The 7,253-nt window shown below is 40.9% G+C and overlaps 1 long non-coding RNA gene across 1 annotated transcript in view; it reads right to left on the bottom strand.

The window, feature by feature from the left end:
• Positions 1-7,253, bottom strand: part of LOC140679676 (uncharacterized) — a 108,419-nt gene that overhangs the window by 35,034 nt on the left and 66,132 nt on the right. The window contains exon 2 of the long non-coding RNA XR_012051045.1: positions 6,614-6,725. This is a non-coding gene — a long non-coding RNA (uncharacterized lncRNA). The remainder of the gene's footprint in view (positions 1-6,613; positions 6,726-7,253) is intronic.

The following is a 7,253-nucleotide window of genomic DNA, read 5'->3' as shown; positions in this document are numbered from 1 at the left end:
ATATTTGCCTGTGCCCTCCTTTTACACTCTGCCATTCATCTCTGTGCCACATTCCCTCCAGCCTGTGCCGTGTTCCAAGAAGGCAAACATTTCCATTGCAACATTTTCCCCCGTCTTCACTCTTGTCACACATTTCGACCTGTATACCGGAGGAGGGGGCTGAAGTTGAGGGGTCAGATCCCGGCAGGAACAAGACATTGATACAACGTTGATTACACAAGACCCAATACCAGTGAAGTTGGCGCGTTGTGTAAATCGTACATAAAAATTTGCAAATCATTTTCAACTTATATTCAATTGAATTCAATGCAAAGACGAAATATTTAACGTTCAAATTGAGAAACTATTCTTGCATTAGAATTTAATGGCAGCAACACATTGCAAAAAAAAGTTGTCACAAGGGCATTTTTACCACTGTGTTACATGGCCTTTCCTTTTAACTAGGGATGTCCGATAATGGCTTTTTGCCGATATCCGATATTCCGATATTGTCCAACTCTTTAATTACCGATACCGATATCAACCGATACTGATATATACAGTGGTGGAATTAACACATTATTATGCCTAATTTGGACAACCAGGTATGGTGAAGATAAGGTCCTTTTTTTAAAAATTAATAAAATAAAATAAGATAAACACATTAAAAACATTTTCTTGAATAAAAAAGAAAGTAAAACAATATAAAAACAGTTACATAGAAACTAGTAATTAATGAAAATGAGTAAAATTAACTGTTAAAGGTTAGTACTATTAGTGGACCAGCAGCACGCACAATCATGTGTGCTTACGGACTGTATCCCTTGCAGACTGTATTGATATATAATGTAGGAACCACAATATTAATAACAGAAGGAAACAACCCTTTTGTGTGAATGAGTGTAAATGGGGGAGGGAGGTTTTTTGGGTTGGTGCACTAATTGTAAGTGTATCTTGTGTTTTTTATGTTGATTTAATAAAAAAATAAAAAACGATACCGATAATTAAAAAAAAACGATACTGATAATTTCCGATATTACATTTTAAAGCATTTATCGGCCGATATTATCGGACATCTCTACTTTTAACAACACTCAGTAAACGTTTGGGAACTGAGGAGACCAATTTTTGAAGCTTTTTAGTTGGAATTCTTTCCCATTCTTGCTTGATATACAGCTTAAGTTGTTTAACAGTCCGGGGTCTCCATGGTGGTTTTCACTTCACAGGCGTGCTTGAAGCTCATGGAGAGAATGCCAAGAGTGTGCAAAGCAGTAATCAGAGCAAAGGGTGGCTATTTTGAAGAAACTAGAATATAAAACATGTTTTCAGTTATTTCACCTTTTTTTTGTTAAGTACATAACTCCACATGTGTTCATTCATAGTTTTGATGCCTTCAGTGACAATCTACAATGTAAATAGTCATGAAAATAAAGAAAACGCATTGAATGAGGAGAAGGTGTGTCCAAACTTTTGGCCTGTACTGTGTATGTATGTACTGTATAATTGTGTAGGTATGTGTATTTGTATGTACAATATATTTGTCTCCCAGTGTGTGCGGGAGCCAAAGTATGGCCCCAGCCGCCCACAGAGCCCAACCCAAGACAGCAGGTGCGGCGCCCAGGGAACAAGAGACCACCGGCCCCACGAAGCCAGGCCGGCCAACGTCAGGATCCCCACTACATTACAGTGCCACCCGGCAGGGCAAGCAGGGCCATAGACAGACGCGCCTGGCAGAGGACAAGGCACGGGAGAAGCATGGGACGGCCAGCCCCCAAGCCAGCGAGAGACCACACACCACGAGGGGCCCAGAGACTTCCCGCACCCGGACGGGAGGACCGCCCCGGCCCCACCAGCAACCAGCCCCCCCACATATTTGCTTACATGTTACGTACGTAAAAATAAAGCTAACATAGATGTCTGTGTTGCCTCTACTTAACAGCCATAAAAAGATTAGAACCATCCCAAAAATATTACACTACATACCTGTATATATGGCCTAGTGGTTAGAGTGTCCGCCCTGAGATCGGTAGGTCGTGAGTTCAAACCCCGGCCGAGTCATACTAAAGACTATAAAAAATGGGAACCATTACCTCCCTGCTTGGCACTCAGCATCAAGGGTTGGAATTGGGGGTTAAATCACCAAAAAATGATTACCGGGCGCGGCCACCGCTGCTGCTCACTGCCCCCCTCACCTCCCAGGGGCTGATGGAGGGTGATGGGTCAAATGCAGAGAATAATTTCGCCACACCTAGTGTGTGTGTGACAATCATTGGTACCGTATTTTCCGCACTATAAGGCGCACCTAAAAACCTATAATTTTGTCAAAAGCTGACAGTGCGCCTTATAATCCGGTGCGCCTTATATATGGACAGATATTGAGCCTCCAACAGGTAAAAGTTTCAATCAATCAATCAATCGCAACTACGGTAAGCAGCCGCCGACTTCATTTTCGGCCGCCCCCGTAGAAGAAGAAGAAGCGCGCGGTGCATGCTGGGATATATGACTGCGCGAGGCGTGCTGTTTTGATTTCCATTTGTTTGTTTATGTAAAGACCCCAAAATGGCTCTTATTAAGAGACACGCTTACGACGCAGAGTTTAAACTTAAGACGATCAGTCACGCAGTAGAACACGGGAATAGAGCAGCAGCGACACTGACTCCATTAATGATGACTTTGACGCAGTGACGTGCAGTCACTAGAGGCAGGTGAGGCGGGGCCTCACCTGCCATCATGGAAAGAAAAAAAATGTAAAAAGAAAAAAAAAAATTTAAATTGTTATATGTATCCAGTGATTATACTATAAAGTTATTTTCCATTTAACTTCACCAGTTTTAGATTATTTTTATTCAAAATCGCTGAATTTTCACATTTGCCGTTCAAATACTGAGAAGAGACGGTGCGGTGAACAGCAGCCAGTTGAGGCACGTCACTCAGTGCCGCAACATGGATTGCGCAATGACTCGGCAAACTGCTGGCCTGCTGTGCAGTGAGACTGTATTGCTATATAAATTATATTATACATTTCCATAGTTTAGTTAGTTGAGGTATATAATGTACAGTGTATTTTGTCAACAACTGTATGTGTGTAAAGTATTTCTTGTGCTGAGCGATCATAAAACGGCTGCAAAAGACGCACTGGCTGAGGCTCGCCTCCTGCACCCCCGCCGTAGAATTGTTATATCAACTAAAGCCCACACTTAAACTTTCCACATGCAAAATTGAATCTATTTAAAAAAAATTATTTCATAAGAAGTCAAAAAGTGCAAAAACAATAATGTTGGTGTTGGAGGAGTTGTGAATGACTGCTGGGACACACCATTAGATACACCTGCAGACTGCAGGTGTATCTAATTCACAACTCCTCCAACACGAACATTATTGTTTTTGCACTTTTTGGCTCCTTATTAAATAACTTTTGTAACCTATTTTCATGGGCTTTCCTCTTTGTGATGTTAAGTTCCTGTTATGCGCTGTTATACAGTATATGCCTTGAGCTCTTATTTTGAAGGCGCTAAGAGCGAAAGTGATGTCACGTTGCGGAGGTTTTTGAAAGAATGTAAATAAAGTGGTCCTCGTGTAAACTGGAGCCTCCGTGTTTGTTATTTTGTAGTTTCATACAGTATAGGCGACATTTATAAACCCTCGGTTACACTTTTTTAAATAGATTCAATCTTGCACGTGGAAAGTTTAAGTGAGGGCTTTAGTTGCGGCGCATGGACTTAATTTCTAAGTAAAGGTAAGACCATAATAACGTTTTTTTTATTAAATGTGCTTTTTTGTGTGCTACAGTTTGTATGTGTAAAGTTAAAGTTAAGTTAAAGTACCAATGATTGTCACACACACACACTAGGTGTAATGAAATTTGTCCTCTGCATTTGACCCATCCCCTTGATCCCCCCCTGGGAGGTGAGGGGAGCAGTGGGCAGCAGCGGCGCCGCGCCTGGGAATCATTTTTGGTGATTTAACCCCCAATTCCAACCCTTGATGCTGAGTGCCAAGCAGGGAAGAATGCTGGTATGAGCTTTTAAACATAACCCGTTAACTGCTGCCAATCAAATGGTGAATAAGATACTCTTTAGGGTTCATATGTTTGTAAATCTGACTGTGATGAAGTCAGTGCCTCACCAGCCATCAACCTCACCGCACGTCACTGCTTTGACGAGACGGAGTCGGGCATGTTGGATGCTGTATTCGCTCAACTGTTTAATTCGGACACTGAAGAAGACGAATTTGAGGGATTCGTGGATGAGGAATAACTTCATAAAGTGAGCTTTACATGTTTATTTTGTGTGTTGTGTTGTGTGACATTAACGTTTGAGCAACGTTGAGTTATTGATATATTGTTATTGCTCTGCACTATTTGGAGTGTTACTATATTGTGACTGCACTAATGTTTGATTTACCATAACAGTATCACTGTTTTTTACCTGTTTATTGAATCAGGGAAAAGTCCCCCTCCACTATGTGATATAAATGTTGCACTACATGTTATACCTTGCTGTTGTTAAAAGATAAACAAAACACCACGTCACTGACTTTACCTCGGGGAAAATAATAAAACAGCTGTTCATTCATTTTGGGGGTGAACGGAGTTGTCAGAACGCTGGTTTGTAATCTATTAATAAAGTTTGACTGACCTATCTGACTGTTTTGTCGACATTCCCTTTAGCGCAGCTCCATCTAATGGATGCATAGGTGCGCCTTATAATCCGGTGCGCCTTATATGTGAACAAAGTTTTGAAATATGCCATTCATTGAAGGTGCGCCTTACAATCCGGTGCGCCTTATAGTGCGGAAAATACGGTACTTTAATTTTAATTACATGATATTACTCGGCGTGGCGAAGTTGGTAGAGTGGCCGTGCCAGCAATCGGAGGGTTGCTGTTTACTGGGGTTCAATCCCCACCTTCTACCATCCTAGTCACGTCCGTTGTGTCCTTGGGCAAGACACTTCACCCTTGCTCCTGATGGCTGCTGGTTAGCGCCTTGCATGGCAGCTCCCGCCATCAGTGTGTGAATGTGTGTGTGAATGGGTGAATGTGGAAATACTGTCAAAGCGCTTTGAGTACCTTGAAGTTAGAAAAGCGCTATACAAGTATAACCCATTTATTATTATTTATTTAATCCATTCCCACTTATTTTTAAGGTGTGGCAACTTTTATTTTATTTTGTAGTAGTAGTAGCACTTCCTTGTTCATTTACAGCAGGGGTCGGCAACCCGCGGCTCTAGAGCCGCATGCGGCTCTTTAGCGCCGCCCTAGTGGCTCTCTGGAGCTTTTTCAAAAATGTATGAAAAATGGAAAAAGATGAGGGGAAAAAAAATAATTTTTTGTTTTAATATGGTTTCTGTAGGAGGACAAACATGACACAAACCCCCCTAATTGTTATAAAGCACACTGTTTATATTAAACATGCTTCACTGACTCAGGTATTTGGCGGGCACCGTTTTGTCCTACTAATTTTGGCGGTCCTTGAACTCGCCGTAGTCTGTTTACATGTATAACTTTCTCCGACTTTCGAGGACGTGTTTTAGGCCACTTCTTTTTCTGTCTCATTTTGTCCACCAAACTTTTAACGTTGTGCATGAATGCACAAAGGTGAGTTTTGTTGATGTTATTGACTTGTGTGGAGTGCTAATCAGACATATTTGGTCACTGCAAGACTGCAAGCTAATCGATGCTAACATGCTATTTAGGCTAGCTATATGTACATATTGCATCATTATGCCTAAATTGTAGGTATATTTGAGGTCATTTAGTTTCCTTTAAGTCATCTCAATTCAATGTATATCTCATGACACACTATCTGTATGTAATATGGCTTTTAATTTGTTGCGGCTCCAGACAGATTTGTTTTTGTAATTTTGGTCCAATATGGCTCTTTCAACATTTTGGGTTGCCGACCCCTGATTTACAGAAACAAAACGGTACAGATGTATTTAGTCCCAGCTGCCATCACAGAACTAAATAAGCTGTCGTACCCATTTTTGCCTATATTTGTTTTAGTGCAATTTATTATTTTATTTATTATTTTATTATGGAGTTTTATTCTGGTTTGTCCCACATCTTATCTGATTGGGATTGTATATGTTTTATCCTTTTTATGAGGAACTTTGAGTACTTTGTGATGCTGGTTATGTGGTAGGTCTTTGTATTGCATATCTAAGATGTTACTTTTTCTGTATGCTTAAACGGATGTCCTGATCTTGCTTGCTGCAAAACAAGTTTACCTTCGGGCACTAATAAAGTAAAGTAACCTAACCTAACCTAACCTAAGAGTACTGTCAACTTCCTTTGTTTTCACTTTATAAATCTGCGCATGCAAGTGACGTCAAGACCACATTGGAGCGTTTACACTGTAGTCTGATAAAGATCACATTTTACTTGCAGTGTAAACAGTCAGCTGGAAAAAAATCAGATTTCGGAAATATCCGATTTGGCCCACTTTGGCCTGCAGTGTAAACGTAGTCACAGAAATGGAGCCAACAAAACAGAACTCCGTGAGTACATCTCTACCGAGCCTATCAACGGGCTGAGTCTATCGTTCTGGGGCCAATCACGCAACCGGGTCCGTCTTGCCAAACGCCCATCAAAAGACCTCCTCTGTCCTCTTGTCTTCTTCTACGGTGTTTTACCTGCAAGCCTATGTCCACGTAGAACTGCTTTCGGGTAAACTGGTTGTAGGCCCCGCCTTCCACGTCAAAAGTCACTCTCATGAAGTGGAAACCGTAAAACCCAGAAGCGACTCTGAAAAAGGAGAAGTTGAAAATGAAAACCTGCGAAACACACAAAAACAATAACAGTGTGGAAAATATGTGAAGATTGGCATTGAAGAAACCTGTCAAAAATATCCACCAGAATGTTTGTATTTATTTGTTTGATTCAACAAGTTGCAACACCAAAACTTGTTTTAGTGCCAATACAACTTTTTCTACATTGCTATTTTTTTTTTCAATACCAAAACTTCCTGGCTGTGTTTTGGCTCTTTATCACCTTTGCACGTGAATTTCTTTTTGCCATCGCAGCTTGTGTCAGGCTTAACTATTTTGTTAAAAATTTGGTTAAAACTAAATTCTTATCCAACGTTTGTGCTGTGTTCCTAACAGATTTTATTGAAAAAATGAGAACTGAAATCGTGAAAATCAATTATTTTCTTAGCCCAGCTACACGAATCAGTCAAGTCCTCCCTCACGGGAAAGAGGAAAAAACATTCAAGTCGAGGCTGTCAAAGCCAAGTGTCGTGGAGAAAATGAAGACATACAAGGAGCAGCTGTT

This window comes from Nerophis lumbriciformis, linkage group LG21, assembly GCF_033978685.3.
Source record: "Nerophis lumbriciformis linkage group LG21, RoL_Nlum_v2.1, whole genome shotgun sequence".
Taxonomy (NCBI): domain Eukaryota; kingdom Metazoa; phylum Chordata; class Actinopteri; order Syngnathiformes; family Syngnathidae; genus Nerophis; species Nerophis lumbriciformis.
This window is presented reverse-complemented; position numbering and strand designations above follow the sequence as displayed.